The sequence below is a fragment of the Sturnira hondurensis genome, unplaced genomic scaffold, assembly GCF_014824575.4.
Source record: "Sturnira hondurensis isolate 20B ecotype Veracruz unplaced genomic scaffold, ASM1482457v3 Scaffold0004271, whole genome shotgun sequence".
Lineage (NCBI taxonomy): Eukaryota > Metazoa > Chordata > Mammalia > Chiroptera > Phyllostomidae > Sturnira > Sturnira hondurensis.
This window is the reverse complement of record NW_028076902.1, coordinates 8,108,755-8,130,663: the sequence shown is the minus strand read 5'-3', so window position 1 is coordinate 8,130,663 and position 21,909 is coordinate 8,108,755.

Sequence of the window (21,909 nt, the reverse complement as noted above, 5' to 3'; positions counted from 1 at the left end):
TAGCATGTTATTTAGCTTTTAAGATTCTCTCTTCATTTTTAACCTTCAGCATTTTAATTATGATATGTCTTAGAATGGGCCTCTCTGGACTTGTGTGTTTTTTTTCTTCCACCATGTTAGGGAGATTTTCAGTCATTATTTCTTCAAATAAGTTCTCAATTCTTTGCTTCCTCTCTTTTCCTTCTGGTACCCCTATGATGTGAAAGTTATTACACTTAATGCTGTCCAAGAGGTCTCTTAAACTAGCCTTATTTTTTAAATTCTTTTTTCGTTTTGATCTTTTGATTGGCTTTTTTTCTGCTACCTTGTCTTCCAAGTTATTGATTTGGTCCTCTGCTTCATGTAATCTGCTGTTCATTCCTTCTAGTGGATTCCCTATTTTTGACTGCTTCTTTTTTTATAATTTCTATGTTCTTTTATATGTTCACTATGTCTATGTTGAAGTTCTTACTAAATACATTAATTATCCTTATAAGCAATGTTTTCAACTCTGTATCTGGTAGATTTTTTGCCTCCATTTCCATTAGATCATTTTCTGGAATTTTCTCCCAGTCATTTATTTTGGGGCATGTTTCTTTGTTTCTTCATTTTGGCTGCCTCTCAGTGTTGGCCTTCTTTGAGGTAGATCTGCTATGTCTCCCAGTATTGGCAGGGTGGCTTTATGTAGAAGGTGTCCTGTGGGGTCCAGTGACACAGTCTCCATGACCATCTGAGATGAGTGCTTCAGGAATGTCCCTTGTGTGGATTATACATTCTGTCCTGTTGTAGTTAAGCCTTGATTTCTGTTGGCACACCAGTGGGTGGGATTGACCCTCAGGTTGACTTACTGTGAAGATTGGCCACAATTACAGTGTAAAGTTGCTGGTGCCACAGAACAGCACTCACTCCAGTGGGATCTAGTGCCTGGTAGGACCTTCCTCTGGGTGTGCTGCTTATGTTTTGCGTGGCTCCCTGTTGTGGTCTGAAGTTAACCACCAAGTGTATTGGTTCTGGGACTTCTTGGGAGAGCTCTGGTGAAGCCTAAATCAGCTACTACCTGCTACTGAACTGGGGTAACTTTGTAGGAACTACAAAGTGATCTGATATTGGTAACTGCTTGTACTGGACCTTGAGGTGTGTGGGAGAGGCCATGCTGTGAAAGTGCAGCAGTTCAATTAAAACTGAAGGTGACAGGGAGTGTTGAGAATTGCAAAATGAGAGTACCCAAGCAAAATGACTTGGAAGCTGCTAGACAGTCTCCAAATCTTCACCCCAGGGCCCCCCAACCCAGGTAGCCAACAGGACTCCTCACAAAATATACAGACTTACCAGAGAGTTCTGACTATTCCACCAGAGTTTCCAGAAAATGAAGCTAGAAAAGTCAGCATTCATGCTGCCCATTACCACCAGAACTGATAAGTAGAAACAAGGATTGGATCTTTATGGTGCTTTATTCAGATGCCAGCAATCTCAGAAGAAAGCAGGTTATATACCCTAAAATCTGTCTTAATATTTCATTTCAAGCTAACCTTTTTATAAGAAGAATGGCCAGGTAAGAGGTTTGGAAAAAGCGGTTAATCAAATAAGAGAGTCCAGTGGCAATTTTCCTAGTATTTCTTCATCTGCTGATCAACAATTCTTTGTCTGCATGATGGGCATTCTGGAACACAATGGTTCTGATAACATCTTGATCACTTGCAGACCCCCCGGGGCACAAAGATTGAATTGCTATCAATCTCTTGGACTCACACAGGTCATGTATTTCAGTTCCTAGAATAACAGCTTCCTATGTGCATTAATCACTTAAGCTTATAATATAGCCACAGTTAACATCTTTAACTCTTGAGTTCCCCTATCAAAAGCAGCCCTACCTTGGCTCACTTCTTTCACTGGACTTTTACTTCCCACTGAGTCCATACAGCCCAGTATGGCTCACTTCTCTACCATTTCTAGAAAGTTAAATCAGGGTACCACCTAAGCTCCCTTCTACTGCTTTTCCTGCCCTAAGCACTCCCTTTGTTTCACTGTTCCTATTTTAATAAATGTAGTCTCAAAATCACCTGGATTCATGTTGTGAAGTCTTTCCTGTATGAAATCAAGAACCCACACATTACTGGCTAGCACAAGGTGGAACCACTCCAGGCCTGGTCCCTTTCTGGTGACACAGTAGGCCCCAAAGTCTAAGGAGGGACAAAAGATATTATTCCAAAATCAAGGCTGTGGATAGGATAAAGGGGAAGCCACAGTGTGTGTGGGGGGGTGTTGTGGGGGTGGGCTGGGTGTGTTCAGCCATGGCACTAGGGAGGCCAGGATTCAGTGCCTACTATGGGGTCACCCCTCCAACACAGAAAACTCCTCAGTGGAAACTGGTAGGGGTTTTCAAACAGATAGGTTCTAGTGACATGTTGAAATTTAGCACTGGTGGAGAAGAGAATCAGTACTATAAATGAGGAAAAGGAAATAAGTGATAGTTACCTGGGACTTGTTTTCCTAGAAATAAGTGTGAAAGTCTGAGAACTGCCTTTTGGAATGGATTCATTGAAGACAGACAGTGAAGGATCTAAGATATCCGTTGGTTCAACTCCATCACTCCAGATGGAGACTTTGAGTCTGGGTGATTAAATAGCTAACCTGGTCAATGACTGCCATATCTGAATTGAGGATCAGGGTTCCTGACATCCAAGTCAGGGGCCTTCCCATTGTCTGGCTTATACTCAGCACTGACAATAGCTTCATATATGAGGGAACATGTCCAAAGACAAGGAAAGGATACACACCACAAGTTGTTCAATTTTGTTTCTTTGTTGTCTTTTTCTTTTTTACCTTTCCATAGTCTTAGATGGTTACTCATTTGTTTTCTCTACTCATGCTTGTTCTTTGAATGTATTCTTCAGTGAACTGATTTTTTTAATGTCCAGAGGTGAAAAAAGTTCTTAATTTTCACTGCTGTCCATCAGACTTAAATTTATGACTATAACTAATTTAAATCTCTGGATCCTACAGGCAATGTTGGAAAACATTCACTGAATAAAAAAATATTTTCCAGGCACTGCTTTAGCCTCTGGGATTCATTATGAATAAAATAGACCCAGATCTGTAAGCTGTGGAAGTAAGATTCTAGTATAAATAATTAAAGTCATAAACAATAAATATAATAAGGAAGTAAATTTGTTGTATGTTAAAATCATGCTTCTCAAACTTTTGTGTGCCTACAGAGCATCTGGGACCTAGTTGAAATGAGAACTCTGTTTCAATAAGTCTGGATGGGGCCTGCATCTCTAACAAGCTCCCAGGTGACGATACTGCCCTACCCATCCTGGATGCACACTTTTAATAACAAAGTGCTTGAAGGTGTATGCAAGTGCCAAGATATGGGAGCAACCCAGGTGTCCATTAATAGATGAGTGGATAAAACAACTATGGCACATTTGCACGGTGGAATACTACTCAGCTGTAAAAAAAAAGGAGAAGAAGAAAATTTTACCCTTTGTGATAGCATGGATGGACCTGGAGAACATTATTCTAAGTGAAATAAGCCAGTCAAAGAAAGACAAATACCATATGATTTCAGTCCTCTGTGGAATCTAATGAACAAACTGAACTAACAAGCAGAATAGAGACAGACTCAGAGATAGAGAACAGGTTGATAGCTCAGGGCAGGGGGTGGTGTTGTGGGGGGGTGGGACCAAATAATTAAGAAAAAGAACTAAGGGGCACAGGCAACAGTGTGGTGATTGTGGGTGGGAGTGGGATGGATGCTGTTGAAAGAGGGTAAAAGAAGGATAGATGGTAATGGAAAAATACAATAAAGGAAAAAATAGAAAACACTGCACACTTCATCACAAGGTTCACTTGTTATGTAAACCAATTTTTTAGTCTGTTGATGTTACAAGTGAAAGAAATGTTCCTACTTCAAAGGTCTAGAGCTTTTCTTAGAAATAAGCTTGCAAAATAATAGTTGGAAAATTTCAAATTAGTGAGCATATGTTAAGATATGTAATTACTTTGTAATTGGATAAAATAATTTGGAATGTATTTGCCAGAATAAAACTACTAATGTCTACCAATATAGTGTTTCCAATTGATATGTAGATATTAATTCAACTTAGCAAATTGCTATGTATAAAAAAGTATTCTTTATTATTGAATATAAAGATTACTCATATTTTTACTTGTGTGGCACTTAAGACTTTTCGGACCAGTTTTAATTATATTCTTATGCTTTAACTTTATAAAATCCTCTGGGATAGTTAGCATTTGTCTTATTACCCCCTTTTAAAAGATGAGGAAATTAAGGCATGGAAGGATTATGTGGCTCGTTTAAGGTCATGTATCAAGTTGGTGACAGAACCAGGATGGTCATCAGTCTCATGTCTCACACCCATGCAGTCTTTCCAGAAGACACAGTCATTCAAGACTGGACCTTGTCTTATACGTTTCAAAGTCCTGTCTCTGATGCTGACACCAAAAAAAGAATGTTGTAGAGTAATGTGAGGCCCCTGCTTGATATTGTGCTTGGTGATTATGATTTATAACAAAGTAGTTTTACGCTCCTTATCATGACCTTGAACTGCTCATTTATTCCCTTAAACATTTAGAGTCCCTGCTCTGTAACGCAGTTTTGTTATCTTAGATCATTTCTGTAGCCCACGAAAATCTTTCCTCTGGTGAATTCATTGAATTTGCCACTGGCCATGGGAGGTTGTGCCTCTCTTAACTTGAATGGTAAAGCAGACTGTGATGGAATTAGGCCTGTTTTCCTCCCAACTTTACTTTGAAAAAATTTAAAATCTGAAGGACGATTGGAAGAGGTATAAAATGAATGTCCATATACCCCTTGGTATATGTTTTTAGACATATAGTTTTTAGATATTAAAAACATCATTAGTTTTTAGACATTTGGTTTATCTTTCTATATATATTGGGATTTTGCTGTTTTTGCTTTTTAATGTGTGTGTGTGTGTGGAGTTGTTATTGAACCATTTATCAGTGGATGGCACTTTACCTCTAAACACTTTAACATGCATCTCCAAAGCAAAGGACATTCTCCTACATAACTACATTGCCTGTTCAAAACAAAAACTTAGCTTTCAATCCTGAAGATAAAATTTTTACTTGCAGAGAGGCGGTGGAATCAAGTAGGCCAATTCTTTCCTCTAAATGTCCCTCTTCCCAACAATTATATCAACCCTGACTCATCCTTATGGACTTCTCTCTCTTTTAATCTGACTATGTAATCCTATTTCAGTGGCTACTTGAAAATAATCATGGAAAGAAAAAAAGAGAAGACAAAAGCCAGTATTGATAGACACTAGAGGTCTTAAAGTCACAGCAAATGATGGACAAATTTATTCATGGTTTCTGAGCATGAGTTGTATGTCAAATCATTAATGTAACACTTGTCTGGGCTGAGGAAATTCACAACTTTTTCTCCTACTGGTGGGAGAACAATCTCACTGTGTATGTCGGCTGCCTTGGCTAGAATCAGAGCAGCTGAAGCCTGAATCTCTGGGCTTCCTGCATCAGCATGCTGAACTCGGCTGTGTAGTGTGAACTCATCCAGAGGTTTCTATGTTCCAGGAGCAGGTGTTCCTGTAACTAGCACCTCCTCTTGTATTTCTACTAAGCTCCTGATGGTCCGTGTCACCCTGATCATGATGTAGGACAAAGTTCCTATGAATTATTATTTTATATTGCAATGTTATCTAAAAAACTTTCTCTGCAGAGAATTTAAATTTTATAAACTCCTTTTTTTCCTCTATGGTCCTCTGGCTCTGAATTTGGAAATATGTTCTGGCACCCTCAAAGAGGTATGTTGGTTTTGCTCCTCTGGGCATTTAAATATGGTTTTGGATTTTCACTCATGAGGCTCTAAGCCATAATTTATATTTTAAGGTAATGAGTCAGGTAAGAAGCCTCAAGTGTTAAGCCAATGACATACCCCCCCCCCAAAAAAAAAACCAGAAACTTAAAATGGGCCTAGGAGTCTCTGGAAATTTTATAAGTATTTCATGGGACCAAAAATCCATAACTCATGCTGACAAAAATGACAGGACAGAGTTAAGTGCAGGTTAGGGCTGTTACTGAGGTTCAGTGTACACATAGTGAAGTGCACATGTTTAACACACGCAGTGGGATGTTCTGACCTATGAATGTACCTGGGAAACCATCACCACAATCAAGATAATTAGAATGCCTATCACTACAAAGTGTTCTCATTTCTAGAATTTCATATAAATGAAATAGCATGGTATTTTTGTTGTTGTTGTTTTTGTCTGGCTCTTTAACTCAGCATAATTATTTTGAATGCCTTCACATTGCTGTGTCTCAGCACTCACTTTATTGCTGACTACTGTTCACCATTCAACTGTTGATTGCCATGTGGGTTGTTTTCAGTTCAGGACTCTTACAAATAAAGCTACTATGACTATTTGTGATTTGTGTACAAGCCTTTGGACATATGCTTTCATTCCTCTGGGGAAAATGCTTAGGGATAGACATTTGCTCATAAGGTAAGTAAATTTTTAAGTAACCGACAAACATGTTACTTTAGACATTCCCTATTAAAGGCTCCCTAGAGCAGTGCTTAGAAAAATCTCTATTTTTATCTAGAGCCCTCTCTTTCTTGGGAGAACAAATACATTTTACTTATAATGAACACCAAGTTTCAGATTGTAAGTCATTTGCCCAAGTACCTCTTAAGAAGATCAACACAGGAAACATACAACATGAAACTCACTCTTCCAAACAAAAATGCTTCTGGTATATGTGTATGTATGTGTATAACTATGTCCATATATTTATGTAAAATGGTGTGAAAGTTAAGATATATCACCTGTAGCAGTTGGTGTTCTTGTAGCACATTTAATACAAGGCAGCCAACTTGAGTTTAATGCCATTTGGTTGAAAAATTAATACTCAGCTTCTTCTTGTTGAAGAGTAATAATTGATGAAACTTCCAAAGATAAGTCATGGGAAACAAAATGAGCTTTTAATTAGCACTGGTGTCAAAGGTTTTAAAACAATTAATGTAATACACAAATATTGAAGAATATTGTACTTTTTATTTTTCAATATCTACATTGAGATCTTAATTTCTTTTTACTTTCTGAGAAAATGAAATGTGTTTTTTTGTTTTTTTTCAATTTTTTAAAATTTATTTTGTTGCTCAAGTGCAGTTTTCTGTCTTTTACGCCCATCCCAGCCCACCCACCCCCCGTGCTCCCAACCTCCCTCCCATTTCCACCCCTGTTACTTGTTGTCCATGTGTCCTTTATACTTGTTCCTGTAAACCCCTTTCCCTTTTCCCTTGAAATTCCCTCCCCTCTCCCTTCTGGTTAGTCAGTTCTCTATTTCAGTGTCTTTGGTTATAATTTGCTTGCTTGTTTGTTTTGTTGTTTAGGTTCCTGTTAAAGGTGAGATCATATGGTATTTGTCTGTTACTGCCTGGCTTATTTCATTCAGCATAATGGTTTCCAGTTCCATCCATGCTGTTGCAAAGGGTAGGAGCTCCTTCTTTCTTTCTGCTGCATAGAATTCCATTGTGTAAATGTACCATGGTTTTTTGATCCATTCATTTACTAATGGGCACCTAGGTTGCCTCCAACTCTTGGCTGTTGTAAATTATGCTGCTAGAACTTTGGGGTGCATAGGTTCTTTTAGATTGGTGTTACAGGGTTCTTAGGGTATAATCCTAGCAGTGGAATTGCTGGGTCAAAGGCAGATCCATTTTTAGTTTTCTTAGAAAATTCTATACTGTTTTCCATAATGGTTGTACCAGTCTGCAATCCCACCAACAGTGAACTAGGGTCCCCTTTCTCGACAACCTCTCCAACACTGTTGTTTGTTGCTTTGTTTGTGATGGCCATTCCGACCAGTGTAAAGTACTATTTCATTGTGGTTTTAATTTGCATCTCTCTGATAGCTAGCAATATCAAGCATCTTTTCATGTGCCTCTGGATCCTCTGTGTGTCCTCCTTGGAGAAGTGTCTGTTGAAGTCCTTTGCCCACTTTTTAATTGGGTATCTTGTCTTCTTAAAGTGAAGTCGTGTAAGTTCTTTGTACATTTTGGAGATTAAACCTTTGTCTGAGGTATCATTGGCAAATATGTTTTCCCAAACAATTGGTTCTCTTTTTACTTTAATACCATCTTATTTAGCCACGCAGAAGCTTTTTATTTTGATGAGATCCCATTTGTTTATTCTTTCCTTTATGTCCCTTGCTCTAGGGGATGTATCAGTAAAAATGTTGCTGTGTGAAATATCTGAGATTTTCCTGCCAATGTTCTCCTCTAGGATTTTAATGGTGTCATGGCTTATATTTAAATCTTTTATCCCCCTTGAATTTATTTTGCTGTATAGTGTAAGTTGGTGCTTGAGTTTTATCATTTTGCACGTAGCTGTCCAGTTCTCCCAAAGCCATTTGTTGAAGAGGCTATTTTTACTTCATTTTATATTGCTATCCCCTTTCTCAAATATTAATTGACCACAGAGACTTGGGTGTATTTCTGGACTCTCTGTTCTGTTCCATTAGTCTATTTGCCTATTTTTATGCCAGTACCAGGCTGTTTTGATTACAGTGGCCTTGTATTACAGTTCGGTATCAGGTATTGTGATCCCTCCTACTTTGCTCTTCTTTCTCAAAATTGCAGCCACTATCTGGGGTTGTTTATGGTTTTTTAAAATTTTTGAAGTTCCATGCCTGTGAAATATGCCATTGGTACTTTAGTAGGTATTGCACTGAATCTGTAAATTGTTTTGGGTAGTATGGACATTTTGATGATGTCAGTTTTTCCAATCCATGAACACAGTGTGTGTTTCCATTTGTTTGTGTCTTCCTTAATTTTTTCTTCACTATTGTGTAGGTTTCTGAGTATAGGTCTTTTACCTCCTTGGTTAGGTTTATTTCTAGGTATTTTATTTTTGTTTTTGCTATATCAAATGGGATTTTTTCTTGATTTCTACTTCTGCTGTTTCATTGTTGGTATACAAAAATGCCTTTGATTTCTGGATATTGACTTTGTATCTCACTGTTTTGCCAGATTCACTTATTATGCTGAGCAGTTTTCGGGTGGAATCTATAGGATTTTCTATGTATACTGTTATCTACAGACAGTGGTAGTTTTGTTTCCTCCTTTCTGATTTGGATGCCTTTTATTTCCTTTTCTTGTCTGATTGCTGTGGCCAAAACTTCCTATATTATGTTTAATAGAAGCAGTGAGAGTAGACACACCTGTCTTGTTCCTGATCTTAGTGGAAAAGCTTTTAGTTTGTGTTCATTGAGTATGATGTTGGCTGTAGGTATCTCATCTATGGCCTTTATTATGTTGAGGAATGCTCCCTCTATTCCCACTTTGCTAAGTGTTTTTTATCATAAATGGGTGCTGTACCTTATCAAATGCTTTTTCTGCATCTATTGATATGACCATGTGATATTTGTGTTTGCTTTTGTGTATGTGATATATTACATTTACTGATTTGTGAATATTGAACCATTCTCTCATCCCTGAGATGAATCTCACTTGGTCATGGTGTACAATCTTTCCAATGTATTGTTGGATGTGGTTTGTCAATATTTTGTTGAGGATTTTAGCATCTATGTTCATCAGCAATATTGGCCTGAAGTTTTCTTTCTTTGTTGTGTCTTTATCTGGTTTTGAAATTGGGATGATGCTTGCTTCCTAAAAAGACTTTGAAAGTCTTTCATCATTTTGGATTCTTTGAAATTGTCTGTGAAGGATAGGGCTTAGCTCTTCCTTAAATGCTTTGTAGAATTCTTCTGTGAAATCATCTGGTCCAGGGCTTCTGTGTGTCTGGAGTTTTTTTGATTACTGCTTCAATTTCATCTGCTATTATTGGTCTCTTCAGGCTTTCAGCTTCTTCTTCATTCATTTTTCAAAGACTATATTTTTTAAAAAAATTTGTCCATTTCAACTAGGTTTTCTAATTTCTTGGCATACAGTTCTTCATAGTAATTTCTCACAATCCTTTGTATTTCTGTGGTGTCAGTTGTAATCTCCTTTCATTTCTGACTGTGTTTATTTGGGTCCTCTCTTTTTTTTTCTTGATGAGCCTGCTTAAAGCCTTGTCGATTTTGTTTATCTTCTAAAAAAAAACAGCTCCTCTATTCATTGATCCTTAGAATTATGCTTTTAGTCTCTATGTCATTTAATTTTGCTCTGATCTTGGTTATTTCCTTCCTTCTACTTGCTCTGGGCTGTCATTGTTGTTGTTCCTCAAGTTCTTGGAGGTGTCGGGTTAGGTTGTTTGTTTGAAATGTTTCTATCTTCTTTAGGTAGGCCTGTATTGCTATGAACTTCCCTCTCAGGACTGCCTTCACTGTGCCCCATAAGTTTTGGGTTGCCGTGAGTTCATTTTCACTTGATTCCAGAAACTTTTTGATTTCTTCTCTAATTTCATTCTTGACCCATTCATTGTTTAATAACATGCTCTTCAATCTCCATGCTTTTGAGTGTTTTGGGTTCTTTCCCTTGGAGTTGGTTTCTAGTTTCAGTCCTTTGTGGTTGGAGAAAATGCTAGGTATGATTTCAATTTTGTTGAATTTGTTGAGGCTTATTTTTTGTCTTAGCATGTGGTCTATCTTTGAAAATGTTTCATGTGCATTTGAAAAAAATGCGTATTTAGCTTCTTTGGGATGAAAGGCTCTCTCTCTATATATATATCAGTTAAGTCCATTTCATCTAGAATATCTTTGTTGACATTTTATTTAGAAGATCTGTCCATTTTTGATAGTGAGGTGTTAAAATCCCCTACTATAATTGTGTTGCTGTCAATATCTTTCTTGAAGTCCTCTAGGATTTTCTTTATATATTTGGGTGCTCCTATGTTGGGTGCACATATATTTACAATGTTTATGTCTTCCTGGTGGATTCTTCCCTTGAGTATTATGAAGTGACCTTCTGGGTCTCTCTTTATGGCTCTTTTTTTGAAGTCTATTTTGTCTGATATGAGTATTATGACCCTGGCTTTTTTATTTCTGTCCATTTGCTTGAAAAATTTATTTCCAGCCCTTCACTTTTACTTTGTGTAGTTCTTTTATCCTGAGGTGGGCAGCATATGCGTGGGTCATGCTTTCTTCTTCATTCAGCTATTCTATGTATTTTGATTGGAGCATTTAATCCATTTACATTTAAGGTTATTATTGATAGGTACTTATTTATTGCCATTTTTGTAGCTGTTTCCCTTCTCTCTCTCTCTCTCTCTCTCTCTCTCTCTCTTTTCCTTCCTTTCCTTAAAGAAGGCCTTTCAGCATTTCTGGCAGAGCTAATTTGGTGGAGGTGTGTTCTTTTAGACTTCTTTTGTTTTGGAAGCTCTTTATTTGGCCTTCTATCTTCATTGAGAGCCTTGCTGGGTCAAGTAGCCTTGGTTGTAGGCCTCTGGTTCTCATTACTTGAAATATTTCTTGCCATTCTCTTCTTGCTTGGAGCATTTCCATTGAAAAGTCAGCAGCTAACCTTACTGGGGCTCCTTTGCATGTTACTTCCTGTTTCTCCCTTGTTGCCTTTAAGATTCTCTCTTTGTCTTGGAATTTTGCCATTTTAATTTTGACATGTTTTGAAGTGGTCCTTTTTGGGTTCCTCTTGATTGGGACTCTGTGTGTCTCCTGGATTTGTGTGACTTTTTCTCTCATCAAATTAGGGACGTTTTCCATCATTACTTTTTCAAATAGGTTTTCTACCCCTTGCTCTTCTTTATCTCCTTCTGGTATCCCTTTTATACGGATATTATTATGTTTCATATTGTCTTGCATTTCTCTTAATCCCTTTTCATTCATTCTGAGCTTCTTTTTCTTCTCTTGCTCTTTCTGGGTGTTTTTTCGACTTTGTCCTCCAACTTGTTGATCCAGTCTTCTGCTTCATTGATCCTGCTTTTGATTCCTTCCACTGTGTTCTTCTGTTCAGACATTGTAGTCTTCATTTTCTTGGCCCTTCTTGATAGTTTCTATTTCTCTTTTCATGTTGATATAGTTCATTGTAGTTTCCCTATAGTTTTTGGTAGCTCATTGTGAGCCCATTGAACTTCCTGATAATCAGTGCTTTGAATTCAATATCTGATAGTTGAGTTGCCTCTATTTCATTTTCCATTTTTTATGAGGCTTCCTCCTTTCGTTTCATTCGGGGATTGTTTCTTTGTCTTCCATTGTTTGTGAGACACTTCTTGTTAGCTTCAGCTTCTCAAATTAATTTGTCCTGGCTCCCTGGATTTATGGTGTAAAATTCTGTGGCAGAATACCTGTGAGATTCAGTGGTGTAGTCTCCTTGATCTCCGAAGCTCACTGGTCTTGGGCTGTCCTTTAAGTTGGTTCTGTGTTTGTCTTTGGGTTTTGATTGTTTGGGGGTCTTTCTATGGTGGGTGCTTCCCACCAGCTGGTTAACTGAGGGTCCCTCTGTCCACCACCTCTTTTAATTTGTTGTGCTGGTGAGGGCTGGTTGTGTTGAAGCTAGTTCTTCTGTGTGTACAAGATTTTGAGGATTCTCTTTTACTCTTGTTCATTTGTTTGTACTGGGTAGTTTCTCCACTATTTAGTTGTATTTTCAGATAGGTCCTGGATTGAGGTTTGTGTGGTTTCCACTCTCTCCTTCACCTTCTTCTGTTGTTATCTGTTGGTGGTTCCTTTGTTGTTGGGTTTCCTCTTCTAGTGGTTATCCTGGTGTTCACTGTTTCCACCTACTCTTTTTTGTGATCAGTTGGAGGGGAAGGCAAAATAGTTTAAGACAGCAGGAGAGTATTGTATGATATTTACAGTAGCGGGCGGTAGAGAAGAGATAGGAGACCCTTTGGCTATGTATAATGTTAACCGTGATCTTCCACCCAACTAGCCACTTTTAAGAAAGGATGGAAAGAAGATGACTCTTGTTGGGGATGGAAGGATTGTGAGTTGAATCTAGAAAGCAGTGAGGTTGTGGGAGGTCAGATTCTGAGGTAAGGTGAGAGTAAAGGATGGTAAATAGGTGTAGTGTGTGAGAGAATAGAGTTAACCAATATAGTAATAGAGTTCAGGAAGCTGTGAAGTGGGCTAAGATCCGGGAGGGGTGTTGTGATGTATTTACAATTGTATGGAACAGCTGTTATTTGCAATAATATTAGAGCAACAATGATATTACAGAATCTATGAGATCTAGATAACAAGAATAGGGGGTATAAGACTTTGAGTAGTGTGCTAAAGGAACACAAGTGATGTGAAGGACAGTAAATTAGAAATACACTGTGGAAGAGAGAACAGGGGAAACCTGTCAAATGATACAATATAACCAGCCAAGCAAAGAAGATTATACAGAAAGAGGAGGAATACAAAGGTACTATTGAAATAAAAGATGTTATTCTTATTCAAAATAATAATAATAATAAATAATAATACAAATAGCAGTAACTTGCAATTCCTGTGTAATAGCAAAGTGAAATTTGTCTCACTGTTTTAACTGTTGGGATGCCCCCTCTTTGGGTCCAACTCTGGTTCTTTCACAGTTCCAAGATTGTTGTCTTGCTTGTGGGTATTACAAAAAAAGGGCAGAAGAAGGGAGGAAGAAAAGTTAACATCGGAAAGAAAGGAAGAAGGAATAAAACAAGAAAGAAGGAAAGAGAGGAAAAAGGTATTGAAAGATAAAACAATAATAAAATTTTTTTAAACAAAAGATTCCTTAAAAACAAACAAACAAACAAACAAAAACACCTCTTGTTGGTTTCAAACTGGCTAATCCAGTTTTTCTGGTCTTGCTGGCTGCAGCAGGCTGAGGGGAAATTGGTGTGGCCTTCCTCCCTTCCTGATGTGTAGTCAGCCAGATGTGAGCACTCTCCAAAGAGCTAGTCTGGCACCTCTCTCCAGCACCTTAGGTGGGGGATCCAGGTCTTCTTTAGAGCACTCTTTCCCTGGAGTTATCCCTGTAGGCTGGGGTGTGGGTGTGCGCAATTGGCAAGGCTGCCTCAGTCCCACGGGTTTAGGTACAAACTCTTTCCAGTGCTTTGGGGGAACGAAGGGCCTTCTGCGCAACCTCAGGATTGCTGCCCAGCTAGGTGGGGAATAGGCCAAGCATTTGTCACAGGAGAATTCCCCAAACAGTTTTACTTTTTGAGAAATTCCTCCTACTCAAACCTGCTGCTCACTACAGCCCAAATCTCCAGCCAAACAGGTGACCATGAGGGTCAGTGCGTGTCACTGTGCGACTCTCAACTCTCCCAAGACAGACCACAGACTCTGCAGGTGATCACAGCCTCTGTGTGTTTTTGCCTCTTTGTAACTTCAAGGAACAAGGTCTCTCCCAGTGCTGCTTAAACCCTGCTTGGCCATGGAGGAAGGGAGTGGTTGACCTGGCTCTCTCCCAAGGACTCTGTGGCAGGCCCACCCCTCCCAAGGAGTCTGTGGTAGACTCAATGCTGGGCGCCGGGGACTAGGCTGGGGCTACAGCCGCCCCGTCCCTGAGCTGGTCCCCAGGACCTTATTGGCCTGAAGCACTCTCCTTACCATCTGGTTTTTCAGTGTCCACTACAATTTTTGGCCTCTTATTTTCATATATGCTGGGGTACTGTTGGCTGTTTGCTCTGTTCCTCCACAGATCAGCCAGGTTTTTCTCCTGTGTGTAGAGGGAAATAGAATCTGATTCCTCCTAGTCTGTTGCCATCTTTTAGGATCTGAAATGATTTTTTATACTTATAGTAATTATACTTACAACAGATGATGAAAATGAAAATGTTATTTTAATTGTTGGTAAATCTAATAATACATTAACACTACTGAATGCTCACATTATTTTAAATTTTCAAAACATTTTGCCACCAAAAATCACCTGAAACCTTAAATAATCGTGTATTTCACAGAACTCTAAAACTTCTGAGTTGAACAAAGGGAGAAATTGAAGCTAACAGTTAATTTTCTAGAGCTGTATAAAACAGTTTTATTGGAACATAGGCTTTTCAAGCTCAGATGTATCCTCACATCATATTATTAGTGGAATTTAAAGAGATGGTATGGCCTAGCAATTAAAGAATGGAATCGAAAAGCACACAATTGCTCCCTTTCTCAGGTGTAGAGCCTTTGTAGCACTCACTGAACAGATTTTCTCAGCCTGTGATCCATGAATTATCTAAATCAGAACCTGTTCAACAGTTTGAGAATTCAGCTTCTTGGATCATAGTGCCACTGAGTCAGTGGCTGGGAGGGCCAGGACATATGCATTTTTAAAAAAATCTCTTAAGGTCCAAGTCCCATGATATTCCTGGGGAAACCTTTAAAACAAACAAAAAAAAATCATACTGAAGATCTGTTTTCAACCCAAACTATTGAACAGTTCAAAAGAGAAAGATCCACCAAGGATTAGTTCAGTCCAAAATTGCAAAAAAAAAAAAAAAAAACCCACAAAGAAACAATCTAAGCAAGAGTCAATAGCACAAGTCTCCTGATTTTGTTGCATAATCGAAATATGGAAGAGAAACTATTAAAACAATGTTTTTAAAAAGACAAAAATCCCTTTAACATTTCATATAATAAGGGCTTGGTGATGATGAACTCCTTGAATTTGATCTTATCTGAGAAGCACTTTATCTGCCCTTCCATTCTAAATGAAAGCTTTGCTGGATAGAGCAATCTTGGATGTAGGTCTTTGCCTTTCATGACTTGAAATACTTTTTTCCAGCCCCATCTTGCCTGTAAGGTCTCTTTTGAGAAATCCGCTGACAGTCTGATGAGCAATGTTAAAGGGACTTATCTAAGAAAAAGAAGACAAAAAATATGAACAGTGAAAGGACAGCAAACTCACAGTTATTAACAACCACACCTAAAACAAAAGCAAACTAAGAGGACAGCTAGATTGGGAGTGGAACCATAGAAATGGAGATCACATGGAGGGTTAGCAATAGGGAAGTGGGAGGAGAAGAAGGTGGGAGAAGGTGCAGAGAATAAGTAGCATAGATGTTAGGCAGAAAATAGTTGGGGGGAAGGGCAGGAATACTATGGGAAACACAGAATCTAAAGAACACGAACAAAAGGGGGGAATGGTGGGGAGGGGTATGCAGGGTAGAGGGGATTGAAGGGGGGAATGGGACAACTGTAATGGCATAATGAATAAAATATATTAAAAAATAAATAAATAAAAAGACAAAAATCATAAGAAAATGATTTACAAAAAAATTAGGAACTAAGCAATGTACTATGACTAACAGACAGTTTTGAAAAACAATAAATAGATCTTGAGCAATTAAAAAGATATTTTCTTTACAATTACATGTACTGAAGAGATGATTATTTAAACTGAATTATGTATTCAAATATATCACCCACGAAGAGAAATATAGGGATAAATTTATTGGAAACCCAAGACATCTGTTAGGTAGACTGAGAAATTCAACATTAATTCATAGAGGTCCCGTAGCTGGAAATAGAAAACTAAAATGTCTGCTCAAAAGATAATGTCTGAGAATTTTACAGAGTTGAAGAAAGACATGATTCCTGTTTCCTTTGATTTAGGAAACACTGGAGGCAGGATAAGTTAAAACAACAACAGCAATCACAATAAACAATGAAACACCTAGGAATTCAAGTGGAAATGAAACAGCTGAATATAAAATAAAGAGAGAACTGTAAGGTGAAGAAAAATCCATGTTTACAAAAGGACAGCAATTTGATTGGCAGCATTAAGAGAAACTAGAATGATAATATGTTGAAAACACTGGATAATATAATTGGAAATCTAGGCAATTATGCTATCTTTAGAAAAATAATTTTTTTCACAGACAAGAGTTTTTCACTAACAAAACCTTGCTAAAGAAATTTTTTAAAAAATAGTCAAGAGGTAAAATGGAACTCAGAAGAAAGATGTAAAAGGCAAGGTGAAATGAAGGCATTGCTACAAAATAGACCAATGAGACGAATAAGATGAAGAATCAAGAAACCCTGCATTGAGATAGTATATTGATATGTGACAAAGATGACATTGCACAGCAGTAGAGAAGGTGCTGAGTTGCTTGGATGCCCATATGCAAAAACTATGTCCTGACACCTACCTTACACCATACACAAAACTTAATTTTAGAATTAATAAAATATGTAAAATTTAAAGCAATAAGGTTTTTAAAGGAAAACATATCAGAAAATGTATCACAACTCTAATGACCTTAGAGTTGACAAAAATTTATTAAACAGAACATAAGGAGAAAAGCGATAAACTAGAGTCCATTAAAATTAAAAATTCTCATTCAACATGTGATGTTAGGGAGTAAAGAGACAGGCTATAATTAGAGGAAGTTATTTATGATACATATATCTGGAAAAAATTATATTCAAATTAAATAAATAATCTCCATAAATCAATTGCAAAGACAGAAAATCTAAAAGAAAAATTGCCAAAAGAGCACTTCCAAAGGGGATCTCCAAATGGTAAAAAAGCATGTGAAATGTGCTTATCTTCATTAATCACAACTTCATGCAAAATTAAAACTGCAGTGAGAGAACACCGAGTGCATGCCACCATGATGGTTAAGTGAAAAGCACAGATATGTGGAGTCACTGAACACTCACACTGGGAAGATAAATTAGTACAACCATTTTGGAAAATCATTTGGTTGTAGCTATAAAGTTGTATATGTGTACACCTTTGTTCCTGGTGATTTTGAATAAACCTTACTACTAAAATGAAGATCATATTTATTTCACAAGGTTATTGTAAGTATGAAATTAAAGGTGGTGATATTTAAAAAATAGAAAACCTTACTATTAGCTTTTGTCCTACTCAGCACAGTATAATTATAGTATTTTGCAGACTCTAGGTGCTTAGAAGTTGATCAAATTAAAGAATTTGTAAATTTTTAAAGAAAATTTCTTATTTTATTAAATCATGGAGGAGACAAAGTTAAGTTTTGCTCCAGTAAAAAACGAACAAACAAATAAAAACCTCAAAATCTCTTAATGTGCTTTTTATCCATTAAGGAGTATATGAAACTCTGTTGCAGGAGGCATTCTTACTGAAAATGTCATGGGAACCAATAGTGAGATGTAACAACAGCCAGCAGAGAAAGGGTTGTGGCTCCAGGCAGACATTGCAGACACATACCATGTATTCTAGAGGACTCTGATGTTGAATATTGGGTGTAGGCACAGTCCAGCAGTCTGCAACATGGTGTCATCGTTTTTGAACAGTTCTCAGCAGTGCAATTTCTCCATCTGGAAACCAGAGATATACACGGAACAATTCAAGACCTGAGCCTCTCAGATGAAACATTGTGTAGCCACCAAGGCCTCAGTTATCATTACATCCCTTGAGCAGTGAGAAAGCCTCCAATAGGGCTGCTCACCAGCTACCAGGTCTGGTGTGGATAGGCCTTGTGGAATTTCAAATGCTGTGTCAGTCAGAAATTTCTGTTCTCCTTTTTTTGTTGTTTCTTTTACACCACCTGATAAAATTAATTGTTTATTTATTTGTTTGTTTATTTATTTACATGTTTTATTGATTATACCATTACAGTTGTTCTATTCCTCCACCCTTCATTCCCCTCCACCTGCACACTCCCTCCCCCTCCATTCTCCCCCCTTAGTTTATAAACCACGTGTCTCAAGTTCTTTAGATTCTATATTTCCCCTACTATTCTTGCCCTCCCCCCTATCTATTTTCTACCTACTGTCTATGCTATTCTCTGTACCTTCTCCCCCCTTCTCCTCCTCCCACTCCCCTGTTGCTAACCCTCCATGTGTTCTTCATTTCTATGGTTCCACTCCTGATCTAGCTGTCCTCTTGGTTTGCTTTTGTTTTAGGTGTGGTTGTTAATAACTGTGTGTTTGCTGTCCTTTCACTGTTCATATTTTTCATCTTCTTTTTCTTATATAAGTCCCTTTAGCATTTCATATAATAAGGGCTTGGTGATGATGAACTCCTTGAACTTGACCTTATCTGAGAAGCACTTTATCTGTCCTTCCATTCTAAATGAAAGTTTTGCTGGATAAAGCAATCTTGGCTGTAGGTCTTTGGATTTCATGACTTGGAATACTTCTTTCCAGCCCCTTCTTGCCTGTAAGGTCTCTTTTGAGAAATCCGCTGACAGTCTGATGGGTACTCCTTTGTAGGTGACTGTCCCCTTATCCCTTGCTGCTTCTAGGATTCTCTCCTTCATTTTGGTCTTGGCTAATGTAATTATGATGTGCCTTGGTGTGTTCCTTCTTGGGTCCAACTTCTTTGGCACTCTCTGAGCTTCCTGGATTTCCTGGAAGTCTATTTCCTTTGCCAGACTGGGGAAGTTCTCCTTTATTATTTGTTCAAATAAGTTTTCCACTCGTGGCTGTTTCTTTCCCCCTTCTGGTACCCCTATAATCCGGATGTTGGAATGTTTAAAGATGTCCTGGAGGTTCCTAAGCCTCTCCTCATTTTTTTGAATTCTCATTTCTTCATTCTTTTCTGGTTGGATGTTTTGTTCTTCCTTCTGGTCCATTCCATTGATTTGAGTCCCAGTTTCCTTTCCATCACTATTGGTTTCCTGGACATCTCCCTTCATTTCAATTAATTTAGCCTTCTTATGTTCCTCTAATTTGTGACTATAATCAACCAGTTCTGTGAGCATCCTGATAAACAGTGTCTTGAATTGTGCTTCTGAGAGGCTGGCAATTTCTTGGTCGCTTAGGGTTATAGGCTCTGGGACTTTGAGTTCTTCTTGCGCCATCTTTTGGGCTGTTCGTGCCTGTTCCATAGCAGGATTGGAGCCCTAGGCATTCACCAGAGCAGGGCAACTAAGTCGCTGGGTTGTGACGCTGTATGTGGGGGTGGGGTCAACGAGGAGCAATAGCGTCTGGTCTGCCGCCTCCTGCCATGGCCCCCACAGGTGCAGCAGCTGCCACTGTCACTGGGGCCCGCGTGTTTTGTCCCAATGCACACGAGTGTGCCACTGCTGTCAGCTCTTGCCCTCTGGGGCCTGTGTGGTCCATCTCACTGCGCGAATGTGCGACCTTGGTCATTCTGCCCCACACCCTGACTGGGTCCGGGCCACTTTCGCACCTAGGTCGGGGGATCTGTCCTGCCTGACCCTGCTCCGCTGCTGACTCCGCCCCTCTTACTGTCCCGGTTGAATGGTTCGTTGTTGTTGGACTTGCATATAATTCAATTTTCTGTTCTTTGGCTGTGTCTTTGTTCTCCAAACCTTTGTTGTATTCAAACTTGGTTGTGGGAGAAGGCACAGTGTTTCCACCTATGCCTCCATCTTGGCGGAAGTCTAGAAATTATTTAATTATATTCAACTTGGTATCCATTAAGAGCTTAGCACTTACATCTTTATTTATAATACTTTAATCAGGAAACGATGGCCAATAATAATAATGAGAGCAAATATGGATTGCATATTACACACTGGGCTATTTTACTGATGCTGTCTTTAACAATCTTTACAGCCCCGTGGGGAATGTACCATAATTAGTTTAATTTTATAACTAAGGAAATGGGGGCTTGAAGAGCTAAGTAACAAGGTCCTAGATCTTGTAAGTCATAGGACCCTGCCTGCAACCTGTGCCTGCATGACACTGAAGCTTGTTGGCAGAACCACCACACAGTACTCAATGAAAAAGGTGATAGCTTACCAGGTTCTTCTGTAGGATTATGTTTGCAGAAATATTTTTTCATTCAACACACACATTTACTGAGATTCTACTATGTGTTAGCCTATGAGACAAGATTAAGTAAATTTATTAAACTGAATGGGGCTGTACTGCCGTCCCAGACTGAAGAAGTCAGTTGAGCAAGGAGCCTTGTCCCCCAGGCACAACCTCTGCCTCCAAGCAAACATGGAAGGAAAGTATAACTTTACATAAGTGACTCTGATTCAAGGCTGAAACATGCTACAAAAGTGAGAACAAAGTATACTATCAGAGTCTGCTAAGGTGAGAAATTAATTCTGACTCACACATAGCTGTATTTGAGACTATGACAAACCCAAAGATATTCTCTTAAAAACAGCGTAAAAAGTTATTAAACATCTTATAACAGAGGACAATGACATAAACTGTTATGCACAAAATGTAATGTTAGGTGGCTACTTAAAATTATGCTACAGCAGAAAAAGGTTTATTAGTGTGGAAAGATGTTCACCATACAAAAGGGAAAAGCAAATCAAAACAAAATGAAAACATCAGGTTAAAGTGGACTAGGTCATGTATTACTTATTTTTTAGAAAAAAAGCAGATACACATACATGCACACATGATATGCATGTTTATATGTGCATGAAAGACAAATATAAGATTTATGTGTTTGCATGCATACCAAAGACATATTGTGTATGTATATTTTATTCTTATGAAAGTCACATGTGGTATGCATATGTGCACACATAAGAGACACACGATGTACACATATATACATAACCCTGTTCAATAACCATCTGGTATACACATGTTTGTTTGCATGGGGAAATTCATGATGTATATATTTATATACAAGACAGATGATATATGTCTGCACATATAGGGAGGTCTACATGATGTAAACTCATGTTTTTGTGCATATGGAAGATGCACATGCATGTGTACATTTGTACGTATATAGAAGATATGACTGGTGTACATGTGTGTTTGAGTGCACGTGGAAGATGTGTGAAATATAGGTGTGTTCGGGTGTAAACAATGTGTGCACACATTCGCACACACATGAGGAAACATGTACTCATGTTTGTGTACATGTGATGTGCTTCTATGTTCATATGCATTTGGAAGACTCATATGATGTGCATGAATGTTTGCATGCATATGGAAGCACTCAGAAAAAATGTACTAAGAAGTTATCAGTGTAATTTCTGTATGATTTGAATTATACTTGTTTTTTTTAAAGATTTTATTTATTTATCTTTAGAGAGGAAGGGAAGGAGAGAAGGAGAGAAATATCAATGTATGGTTGCCTCTCGTGAGTCCTCTGCTGGGAACCGGCCTCCAACCCAGGCATGTGCCCCAGCT